We start from the raw sequence: 12,618 nt of genomic DNA on the forward strand, positions 1-12,618 counted from the left end.
ACCCAAACCCAATCTTTCGTATGCTAGAAGCTACCTTCCTAACCCTAAACGAAACCAAACCGAACCTAACTAACTCCTGTTGGCTTTGCTACGATGTTAAACCCCCTTTCTACGAAGGCATTGCTTTAGACATCCCCTTCAGTTACTCCACAGCCAGTGCCCCCCACCAGTGCAGATGGGACACTCCCCGCAGAGGAATCACCCTGAGTCAAATCACAGGACAGGGCAGATGTTTTGGAAATGCAACCTTAGCAAAGCAGAAAGGCAACTTCTGCACTAAAGTTGTCAAACCCAACAGAAAAACTAACAAGTGGGTGATCCCATCTGCATCTAGGATGTGGGTTTGCCAAAGATCCGGAGTGAGTCCTTATGTGTTCCTTGCCAAATTTAATGAGTCTATCGATTTTTGTGTCCAAGTTCTGATTGTCCCCAGGGTCCTGTATCACTCAGACGAAGAGATATACCATCTTCTCAAGGAACCTAATAGACTCCACAAAAGAGAAATAATCACAGGTATAAACATCGCAATGTTGCTTGGCCTGGGAGCAGCTGGCACAGCCACGGGTGTCTCAGCCATCGCAACCCAGCAGCACGGACTCTCTCAGCTGCAAATGACCATCGACGAGGACCTGCAGAGGATCGAGAAATCCATCTCCTATCTAGAGAAATCAGTCTCTTCGCTTTCAGAAGTGGTTTTACAAAATAGGCGGGGACTGGACCTCTTGTTCATGCAGCAAGGAGGACTGTGTGCAGCCCTGAAAGAGGAGTGCTGCTTTTATGCAGATCATACGGGAGTCATTAAAGACTCCATGGCAGAACTCCGAGACAGACTGGCTCAGAGAAAGAGAGACAGGGAAACCCAACAGAGCTGGTTTGAATCCTGGTTCAATCAATCACCTTGGCTCACCACTTTAATTTCCGCCCTGGTAGGTCCACTGGCAATACTGCTTTTAGCTATTACCATAGGACCATGCCTGCTGAACAAACTAGTCTCGTTTGTTCAGGCCCGTCTAGAAAGGGCAAACATTTTGTTCATAGGCCACCAACAAATGCTGTAAACCAAAAACTGCGAACACAGTCAGTCGCAAAAGCCTTCGAGACTCGCCTTGCGAAAATTACTCAGGTTTAACAAACCACCTTTTCCTTACCAAGTTACAAGTTTGTACCTCACTCCAGTGCCTACATCTACGACTACCTCATTTTATATATGCTAAGGGGAGGGGAGATGTAGTAGTAGGGACAGGCAAACGGAAGATCACGGGATGTGACGGAAAGAGAGAGACCCTTCCCCCCTTCTTCTCCCTGCCCCACGTAACCCCAGAGCATGTGACCACACCTGTTCCAGTAGTTTTCCACTACCGACTAACCCCTGAGACCCCGCAACCCCCCTCTGATGTAGCAAAGACCCCCAAGACTATTTAAACCCACGAGATGAGATAATAAAGGCTTTCGATCGTCCACCAAATTGGTGACAGCATCTTTGTCGATAGCCCGAGCGGTCTGGAGAGGCCAGACCACCGTGCTGCCCCCGGAACCAGGTCGCCTGTTGTCTTTTACAAGGCAACAGTCAGCCCTTGACCTGTACTGGAACTTAGGGTTATTCCTACCCTGCTGTAGTACACTTGCCCTTGCTGAACCTTAGTAGGTTTCTCTCCACCCAACTCCAGCCTACCAAGGACTTACTGAATGGCAGCACAGCCTTCTAACACATCAGCCCCAGTTTCATATCATCAGCAAACTTGCTGAGGGTGCATTATACACCTTTTTCCAGATCATTGATAAACAAGTTGAACAAGGCTGGATCCAGTACTGATCCCTGGGGAATGCTACAGACCACAGGCATCCAGCTGAACTCTACTCCACTGACCCTCTGAGCTCTGACATTCAGCCAGTTCTTGTTCTGCTTCACTGTCCATTCCCCTCATGTACATTTCCTGAGCTTACCTACAAGGATGTCACAGGACACAGTGTCAAAAGCCCTGAAGCCAAGGCAGACAAAATCCACGTCTCCCCTCACCGTGGGGGAGCCTGCCATGGCGTCACAGAAGGCCATAAGACTGGTCAAGCATGATTTCCCCTTGGTCTACCCAAACTGACTACTCTTGATCACCTTTTCTTTTACCTGCTTGGTGATGACTTCTAGAAAGATCTGTTCCATCACCTTTTCAGGGAGGGAGGTGAAGCTGACTGGCTGGTGTCCCATGTACTCCCTTTTTGAAGATGGGGTAACTTTGGTCTTTCTCCACTTACTAGGAACCATTTCTGTTCTCCATCATTTTTCAAAGATGATGGAGAGTGTCTTCACAGCACTCCCAACCCTCTTTGACCATGGGGAAATCTTCCTTTTTCCAGCATTCCTCTCTTAACCCTGAGGTCTGGGATTCCTGAGAGCCGGCCTCAGCAGTAAAGATGGAGGCAAAGAAGGCATGCAGTAATTCTTCCTTCCCTGTGTCTTCTGTCAGTAGGACACCCATCTGTTTCAGCAGCAGCCCCACATTTTTCCATTATGTTCCTTTTTCTGCTGATGTATTTGCAGAAGCCCTTCTTGTTGTCCTTGATATCCCTTTCCTTATTGCATCCCTACATACTCTAACAATGTTCCTATAGTTCTCCCATGTGGCCTGTCCCTTTTTCTATATCCCATAAATTGCTTTCTTCTGTTTGAGATCAACTAGAAGTTTCTTGCTCATCCATTCAGGTCTCCTGCCCACTTTGCTTGAATTTTGTATCATGGGGATTCACTTGTCTTGAGCTTGGAGGAAGTGATGCTTGAATACTGGACCCCTTTATCTTCTACAGCCCTCACCCATGCTCCTCTTTGAAGAGGCTGAAGTTAGCTCTCTAGAAGTTCAGGATTCTAGTCCTTAGTGCTTTACTTCCTCCATGAAGGATCCCGAGTTCCACCATCCCATAGTAACTATAGCCAAAACTGTTCCCAGCCTTCTTATCTTTGACCAGTCCCTCCTGATTTGAAAGTACAAGGTCCAGCAACACACTTTTCCTTCTTGGGTCCTCTTCCACTTCCATGAAAAAGTCAATGGTCAATTCCTGGACTGGGTGTGTAGAGCCATGTTGTCCCTCCAACAGTATTAAGGTGGCTGAAGTCCCCCAGGATAACCAGGGTCTGTGACTATTAGGCTGCTTCCAGCTGTCCACAGAAAGCCTCATCAAATTCCTTCTCCTGATTAGGCGGCCTGCAGCAACCACCCACAACAGTGTCACCCTTGTTAACCTGTTCTTTAATTTTTACCCATAAATGCTCAACTCGTTCATCTGCCCCTGGAAAGAGCTCAGTACATTCCCGGTGCTCCCTCACTTAAGGAGCAATGCCGTCACCTCGCCGTGCTGACCTGTCCTTTCTATAGAGTATGCAACCATCCATGATAACACTCCAGCAATGTGAGCAAAGACATCAACACCCTATTTAGGTTTCTAGTTCTTTTTTATTCCCCGTGTTGTGTGCATTTGTGTACAGGCATTTCAGAGATGTGATGCAGCATCCAGGTTCCCTAGAAGGGATTTACCAAAGCCATACACACCTTGATGTGGTTAGCCCCATGGTTCTCATCTTGGGAGGCACCATCTGTCACTGCATTAGCTCCCCAGGAGGAAGCAGTAGCAGGAGCATTGCCACTTCAGACACAACACATCCCCTGCCCTCATTCATTCCATTTAAAGTCTATCTCACCAAACTGGCCAGCCAAAGAGTCCCTTGCCTCCTTTGGACAGGTGGTTCCTATTTCTCCCTGATAGGTTATCATCATTAAAGTACAACCCATTGTCATAAAAGCCAAAAACTCCTTGATGGCATCAGTCATGAAGCCAGATCTTTATCTGCGCAATGGGTCTGCTTCTCTGCCTCTACTTCTTTCTCTCTATTTCTTTCCCTTCTCTCTCTATTTCTCCAGCTGGTAGTATAGATGAGGACTTGGGCACTGATAATTTCCATCTACCTCACCAGGACTTTTCCTTGATCCTGCCTATTTTTTAGCTTGTGGTGTCATTTGCACCCAAATGAAATGGTAGTAGCGGCTACTTGGCAAATTGGGCTGCTCTTTTGGCAACACCATGGATCTTAGACCCTAGTAGGCAGCACAGATCTTCTGCTTCTCCATCAGGCTGGCAGATGGGGCCTGCAGTGCCCCTTAACAGAGAGCTGCCCACTATGAGTAAGCTTTTGATTTGGCTGCCATTCTCCAGTATGTTGTTCAAATGTATAAATGACAGGTTTGTTTCTTGACTGAAATGTAGTAGAACAGACAGAAGGGTGTCTGAGGAAGCACTTGAAAAGGGCTGTGAAAAATATTTTGAGTACCCCACCAGCACATGAATGCAGAGCTGTCTGGGGTGCTTTCCAGTGTGTTTGCCATCAGGGGGAACCTGAGATGGTTCATAGTCTTTGGCTCAGATCCTGGCTCAGAACCAAGTATCTGAAAGCCTATTTTGAGGTTCAGAAAAACAAATGGTGCATCTGTGTGAGAGAGAATTTCAGTTTGCACTGGAGTCCCAAATTAGAAAGAAGTGGCTTTGATTCAGCCTGAAGGATATTTCTAGCTCCTTGGCAAAATAGTAAGGCTTTTTCTGTATTTACTGCCTAACTATACACATTGCACTGAGAAAATCCAAGTTAGCCTGAAAGCATTGATTTGTTTTAGCAAGCTTGCCTGGTTTGACAGGCTTAGTCCTTGTTCTTAACCCTTTTATTCCTCCTGTCTCCCGTAAGACATTTGCATGGGAGAAGTAGGGGAGTTAAACACTATAAAAAACACTTCTGTCAAAGATTAATTTTTTTCCTGTCTGTTAAATTCTTCCTCTCTTCCTCTCTCTCTTTTGCTCTATCATAGCCGGTTTTCTGCTCTATTCTCAGACCTAAAAACAACTAAAGTAGGAGTACTCTGCTCCTCTGTTCACTCCGGCTGATGAAGAAGAAAGAAAAAAACCACCAGAGCTATATTTAAACTAGATGAAGGTGGAGAGAAAGTGCCCTAGGTAGAACAGAAAGCTTTCAATTTAGTATGAAAAAAGTATTAAAAAAAAGAGGGAAAGAAAGGACAAGTATTTTCAGAAGACAGGAGAAATAATTATTTTCTTCCTTGGACTCTATGAGTGACCATTCTGCATGGGTGGTTGAGCAGGGAAGGGAATCGGACAGGCAGAGGGGGCTTCTACCAGTGCTGCTAAACATGGACACTCCACAGAACAGCTTGGCATATTGTCCAGAACTATTTCTGAGGTTGGTAAGCCACTGCAATCTGGTGGGCTAAAAGAGGGGAACATTCCGTTTCTTCCTATATGGTATAATGTGCAAGTGGCTTTGCTTCTTTCTGAACTTGAATAAAAAGATTATATTTAGACTGTCTGTGTTAGTTGATTTAAAAGATGTCCACCACCAACAAAAATATTGTCTCCATATCTATCCATCCTTTCTTAAAAAAACCACTGTAGTATAACTTTTAAGGGTAGTAGTTATAGCAATCTAATTTAAGTAAGTCATCATGTTTTGCTACATAGCATGCCACAAAAACACCATAACTAAACTGCTGGAAGAAAAAAGCTTGAGAAATAATCTCATAAATACTCCTTCAAAACCAAGGTAAGCAATAAATGAAGAGTGAAAAATGTGAATTCATTTGACAAGTCATTTCATAACAGAATTGCAGGGGTTTGAACTAAGTACTTTGCTAGGAAAAGCTACTTTTGTTTCTCATAGAACTTAACTCTATATATATCCTGGGTAAATGTGCTTATATTTGTGCTTAAGTATCTTTTTTTTTTTTTCTGGGAAGTTACTTGACATTTTTAGGAAAGTCAGAGGACAGATTTATTTATTTATTTATTTATTTATTTATTTATTTATTTATTAATCTTGATAATTGTTCTTAGGTCCACCTTACTCAGAATTGTGCATATTGCTGAGCTAAATGTGCTCACTGTAGCCAGCTATTTAGATTATCAAGATGACAGAGGATGGTCCTTTCCTTTCCTCACCTGGGAGTGAACAGGGTGAAGGGACAGTTTACTTGAGACAGAAGCACCTGGCTCAGTTCATCCCCTCCACCAGTGAACATTAAGCCAAAAGAAGATGTGAAAGTGTGGCATTGTACCACAGTGGAGCTGACAGGATTACTTTTTTCCTCACCAAACCTGTAGACAACACGGACACTTTCAGCTCCCTCCCTGCTGTTTTTTTGGGAGTAATAAGACTCTAGAGTTGGGAATGATGTTAGGGAGCACCTTTCAGGCCCAATTCCTGTATCTGTAACCTGGCAGAAATTCTCTGTGGCCATGTCCACGGGATGCCCATTCAGGCTCTGGAAGAAGCTTTCTTTGTGGGCTGCCTGGGAGCTAAGTAGCAACGGAAACAGGTTTTCCATAGGGATTCCAGACTTGAGCTGAATTTGTCCCTTCTTCTCCTATTTAGAAGATGCCATAAATCAGGTGCCCTGATACTCCACGGTATTTATGCTTGTGTGAATTCATTCATGCTGGTTTTATTATGACTTTTCCCTGCTTCACAGAGAAACAGAAACAAAGTAAATATAACCCAAAAAAAGTTGATTTATCTTTTTTTAAAATTACAATAGAGATATTTTAGAGAGCCATTGAGACAGAAAAATAAGGATGAAGAAGGATAAGACTGGGACTTATTATGAGAAAAAAAGCACTTAGAATACCAGGTTTGTATTATTTTAATTTTATTTAAAATCCCTTTATCAGAGCAGTTCATTTTTTCCAGACATAAAAAAAGGATGAGAAATGTATTTCCAAGACAGAGAGAAAAGCAAGATTTTTCTATGTATTGTTTCTGTTTGTAGTCCTAATACTGCAAATCCCTTGCAAACTCAGATTTATTTTTTTCTCCCCTACTTATGCAGTTTGTATTTTATGAGGCTGAACGGAGGCAGCCTGGCCAGCTGTAAGCCCCATCCAGTTGCCCATGCACTAGCCAGGCCCCTGTGCAACTGGCAGGCACAGAACCCACAACAGTGCCTTTCTGCTCCAAATCATGGAGCAGTAACATCACAGCATACAGATTTGTGGTGTAAATGCATTCAAGAGTATCCGAGTACGAGTTTATCTTCCAGCATCCCTTTTGTGATTTGCTGTGAGAGCAGTGAGGACAACAGGACACATTGTCTTGTTGAGCCTTTCCATGGGGCCCTTCCATGTTTTATGTTGGGTCTCGGATGCTGGTTTTGGAGCAGAGTGAGCAGATGCCCTGGCCTCTTATCCTCGTTCCTTCTGTATGGAGACCCTGGGGGGGCAGTTCCCTGGTTTAGGGAGACACAGGATGCTTCCCTCAAAGCTGTTAAAACCCCATTGTCTCCTTTCCCTGTTCCTGTGTCCCTGAACCACTCCCTCCCTATTCCCTGACTGGCCCTCATCTTTGTACTGTCCCGAGAGCCGGCTCACCCCCAGACCCCCCCCCCCCCCCCCGAATAGGGCAGTGAGCGCTGAGACATGTGTGTGCTGGGGGAACTCCGAACATCTCACCACACAGCTGAATTAAACATCTGTGGATTTTATGCAAAGGCCCTTTCTGCTTCTTTACTCTGGACTTTACTAGCAGCAGTTCAGGCTGCTACACTTGTGCTCTGCTGTTGTCCATGTTGGGGGACAGCCACTGTCCCTCAGAGTTTCAGCGCTCCTTGCTCAGGGGTCTGGGGTCCCTCTGTTGGTACTAGCACTGAGGTTTTTACAGTTTTTTTAAATTAAAAGTCCCCAAGGTGCCCTGGTGTGATCCTCTACTCCAGGACATGCCTGCCTGGGCTAGCTCCAAGTTCATCCTAATAAAGCCAATTGTGTGTACTGGTGAGCTTGGAACACACAATAGGGCAGCAAGGAAGAAATGCTGAAATATTTTTAAGAATGCATGGTCAAAACATACTGATAGATAAGCAGAAACAAAAATAGTTAGGAGAGATGGGCTATCTGTTTTCACAGCAGCCATCAGCAGTTTTTCCTGGGAGAGAGGCTGACCCTTCTTTGTTCTGTTTCATGTATTCAGTGTGTGCTTTGCTTTGTACAATCTGCAATCTCACAAGTATCCATTTACTTCTCAAGGGAGACGTGAAAGATTTAGAGCTGTGTGAACTGCTGTTTGACTTGGAACCAAACGAGGCTTTCGTGTATTTTCCAGTGCTGCTGGTAGCACTGGGTTGTCCTCAACAGACCACACAAGAAATGCAAAGGCACAAGGGCTGGCTGCTTTGAAGTAAATCTGGGAAATTGTTCTTCTCATTTTAAATGGAAACCCAATGGCAAAGCCATTGCTCCAGCGACTGCCTCTCTGCTCCCTTTGATAAGGCACAATACAATGCAAATGTATTCTAGAGAGTGACTATCAAAACGCTTTGAGAAGCAAAGGAGTAGAGAAATCATATTCTTATTTTCCACAGCTTTTATGCTAAGCAATACATGGCCTGTTGAAATAGAGTTCAACAAGTAGGTTTGCAGAGACCAAGTTGTTGAAAATTAAGTTAAAATCTTGCCCTACCCCAGTGTGACTCAGTGGACGATTGTACTTTGTTTTTCTGTTCACATCAATATTGTTCCCATTTGCAATGTTTTTGCCAGAAGAAATTTAGGTTTGGCTTTGCCAGCTTCTACACTGAGAAATCTGCTTGAAGTTCTTACATCATTACTAGGGAATTTGAGAATAATATTCTTTATCAATACAAGAAAGATTTCTTAGTCACTAAGTTGATTTCTTAGTTGCCATTTGTTCATGCTGTGGAATTAGCAGAAAATGAATTTTTATGCAATTGGTTATTTCTTTTTAAAATGATACAGTACTTTTTTCTCCCCATGATTCCCTCATTTGTTGAAGATAACAAAAAGAAAAGCAGGTTCTATTGGGAAAAAAACATATGGACAAACCTATGTTTTTTCTAATTTCAAAACAAAATTATATTTTATTTTAAAAATGACAAGACTGTAAGTGATCTATGAATTGCATCTTCCTGAACTGAGATTAAGGAAGTAGATATCTGATGCAAACGTAATTATTTCTCCTTTTCAGTGCAGACAGGATTTTAACCATGTTCTTTAGCCCAGCATATCTATCTTTCTGGCCTGAATTTGCCCAATTTCCAAAGCAAGTTAGGTTTCATTCACACATTTGCTTCATGTGTGACTAAGATGTTCACTCCCAAACAGGTTGAAGCTATAAAATGGACTTTGTTCCATGGCTTTCTGAAGCAAGTAATAGATAGAAGAAAACAGCTATAAGCCAAGATACTTAAAAATGAATAGAGGATATGATTATTAATATTGCAGAAAGATTACGTAATGGTATAACTTCGTCATACAGGAACGTGCCAATTCCACTTCTCTTTTCTGTAATTAAGTTACCAAAACATTTTTATATCTCTGCCTTTCCACTTCTTCTAAAATATTTAGTCTAAATGACTTCAAAATATTGTATATGTTGACATAAATAGCAGTAGAAATACTTAACGGATAATGAATCTTAGTTTGCTTCATTTATCAGCTAGGGCTTTATATCTTAACAAAGTGCTAAGACTACAATATTACAAGTTACCAAACTGTAAAAGAGGAAGAACAACCCTGTTTTACAAGGGTAAAACATTAACAAGCTCTGATGTGATCCTTGGGTAGCTCATTTGACACTTAATATCAACAAGCTTCCAATTATTTTTGTGTTAAATTCTTTTCACCTTTAATTATTAAAAAACATTGCTGGATTCAACAGAAGAAAGGAAAAAACCCATGTGTTGAGCCTCGACAGTGAAATACCAAATAATCTTTTTCATTTTAAAACACAGCTGTGTTTCAAAACTTAAGTCTTTACTTAAGAAAGTACTCTATTGACAAAATATGACTGATATTTCCTTTTGCAAAAACTTCTCCACACAGCAAGGCTGTCAAAAACAAAGCCAAGCAAATGGAACAAAAAAAGCTTTGAGAAAGTAATTTAAACCTCTCTTGATTGTATTAGTTTCAAGATCTTACCACTTACCACTTTCATAGCTTCATAAATTCCTGAATAGACCCCAAAAGTGGACAAGAAGAACACATTTCTTGTGTTTTAATCTCCAAACTAGTTTTCTGCTGGGGACACAAGTGTATGCCCACATGAATGTCACAGAATGGTGAAGATCTTAACAATAGACATGAAAGCATAGCATATTAAAAGGAAAACCTAAGTTCTTGCAAATAAATAGTGTAAGGTTTCTTTGTGTTAAAAAAAAAATAAAAAATCTCTGCTGTTTTCCTTCTCCCTCACCTGCATTTTTTACTTTTCTCAGGATGACAATTTTTACACACAATTATGACAGATGGCTGGAGTTTTAAGCTCTGAAATCACAGCAGATTTTGCTAGAAGCATCTCTGCTTCTAGCAAAACACTCAGGTTTAAATAGGTATTTCTCCATCCCACTGCGCTATGTGCAGTCTTCCAGGTCTGACAGTTTATATAATTAATAGTGAGCTTAGTTCCATTAAATTGTTGCCATAAAACCATCTGCATGGTGATCACAGCACCTCTTGTGAACTGTTGTGGGTACAGCCCAGAGAGAATCCTTCTCAAACAGTATTTTTAGTGAAGTAAAGTATTTAGTTCCTTATTCTTGAAAACTGGTATATTTTCATTAAATACTCTAAAGAAATAGGTAGAAGCTGTAAGTTAGTTTCTTTCCCTATTTTTGTAAGGTAGTGCCCTGCACTTTTCTTGAGGGAAGCAAGCAGAGAAGTCTGCTACACAAGGAGCAGAATTCATTTTCTGGGCTAGTGGCAGGGTTGTTGCCCACTGCATGTTGCACACAAAAATTGCAGACCTTTCCCTGGTTGGTTTGTCACTACCATTTTCATTACCAGACTGAAGTTAGTAGAGGACAGTGTGATCCCTGCTGAAGGATTATTCTGGGTGCCCTCCCAGAGTGTCTATGGGGCAGAAGCCTGGGATGAATTATGAGACAAAGATTAGGCAAGAGTATATAGGAAACTTTACTGCAACAGTACCAGTGGGGCCCTGCCTGTGTCCTGGCCATGGCATGGCTGACCAGCAGCTGAGGGGCACTGCTGGACCGGGGCCAATGACCCCTTCTCAAGAGATCTTCAACCCCTCTGGAGATCCAGAGGAAGGTTGTGGATTTGTGCAGACAAGCAGCTGAGGTTCAGCTGTGTCTTCTTTCTACCTGATCTGATGACAGCCCATAATGCCAGAAAGAGAAATCTGTAAATGCCAAGGAACATGTATCTCTACTTGGAATGCGATGAAAGGCAAAGAAACTGGGATAAGAAAGGGGAAGTTGGAAATAGGATGCCCGCTTAAATGTAAAACCTACAGCTGAAATTAATATACTGCACTGCTCAAAGTGAGTTATGGAATTGCTGCAGGTGGTAGAGACATAGATGTATTAATTTATGCTGTAGGAATAGAGGAAGCTTTCTGTTAGGGTGTATTTCAATTCAGACAAATATAAATCCACTGCTATAAAGGCAAAACATTTCTAAATGTCAGTGAGGAAAAAGAGAAAAAAGTACTTAGAAGGTCAAAACTGACTATCTGAATAGTCTGTGCCAAAGAATATCTGGTCTCAATCACCCACAGGACCAATCAGTTAAAAACTTTACAGCAGAAGATATTTGCTTCAACTTCACTGTGTTTGGCCATCCATTTGGATGAGACGTGTGGGGCTTTAGGAATGTGGCCCTTCCAGTGACCTTGGAAGGAGTCACGTGAACAAGGCTTTTGGTCCCAAACAGCTCTTGCTGAGGAGCACCCGAAATGAACTCCTGTCATATCCAGAGCCAGCTGTTCCAAACTGTGAATCAAGGGACGCAGCCACAGACCAGCAACGCTCAGTAGCAGGTCTGTAAGCATAGCAGGAACTGCTGTCTAGCAGCAAGGGGTGGCACCCGTATCTATTCACTCAACCCACCTCCGTGCCCAAAAAACTCCCACCACCCAAACCACAACAGGAAACAAACCAAACCAAACCAAATCAACAAACACCGTCCAAAACACAAACAAACAAAATAAAGGAACTGACCCCAGAGCAGCCGGTCCCACCGCGCTCTCCGCCGGCCGGGCACGCTGTGGCGCGGCGCTGCCGACAGAGGGCAGCAGTGCCCCGAGCCGGCGCCGCCGGGCCCGCGGAGTTCCGCGGCCGCGGGGAGAGCGCGGAGCCGCCGCTCCCGGCCGGGGAAGGCGGAGCGTCTCCACGGGCTGCTCTGTCACCGGGAAATAGGCGCCCCCACCTCCCAGGGATACAGCCGGGGCACCCCAGAGGCTGCGCCCGCAGAGCAGCTGCAGGGTGCTAGCGAGAGGCAGCGGAGGCGCTGGCTTGTCAAGTCTCACCTGTGCGCTTACTGGTTACCTTGGCCGGACCGTAGGAAGCACCTGGGAGTCCTGCAGCCCCTTCAAGAGCTGAGAAATAGAGGAGAAATGCTTTGCCAGCAGGTTCCCAGAGCGAAGACAGCAAAGGCCAAGTCGTTGTTGAATTGCCAAAGAGCTGTCCAGTCTTTGCTTACCCGTGTTCCCCATGCAGAAGTGGGACAGGTGAAGCTATGATCTGTGTCGCTGGCAGAGCTGGGCACTGTCGTGGATTGGCCATCTGTGGACCATCTAGGTGAGACAGGAGATGTAGGATT

General features: G+C 43.6%; 1 long non-coding RNA gene across 1 annotated transcript in view; it reads right to left on the minus strand.

Moving 5' to 3' along the window:
* LOC140681959 (uncharacterized) overlaps positions 1-12,123 on the minus strand; it is a 62,126-nt gene extending 50,003 nt beyond the window's left edge. Inside the window, exon 1 of the long non-coding RNA XR_012053180.1 lies at positions 12,018-12,123. This is a non-coding gene — a long non-coding RNA (uncharacterized lncRNA). The remainder of the gene's footprint in view (positions 1-12,017) is intronic.
* Between the last annotated feature and the right edge of the window lie 495 nt (positions 12,124-12,618).

Source organism: Taeniopygia guttata, chromosome Z, assembly GCF_048771995.1.
Source record: "Taeniopygia guttata chromosome Z, bTaeGut7.mat, whole genome shotgun sequence".
Lineage (NCBI taxonomy): Eukaryota > Metazoa > Chordata > Aves > Passeriformes > Estrildidae > Taeniopygia > Taeniopygia guttata.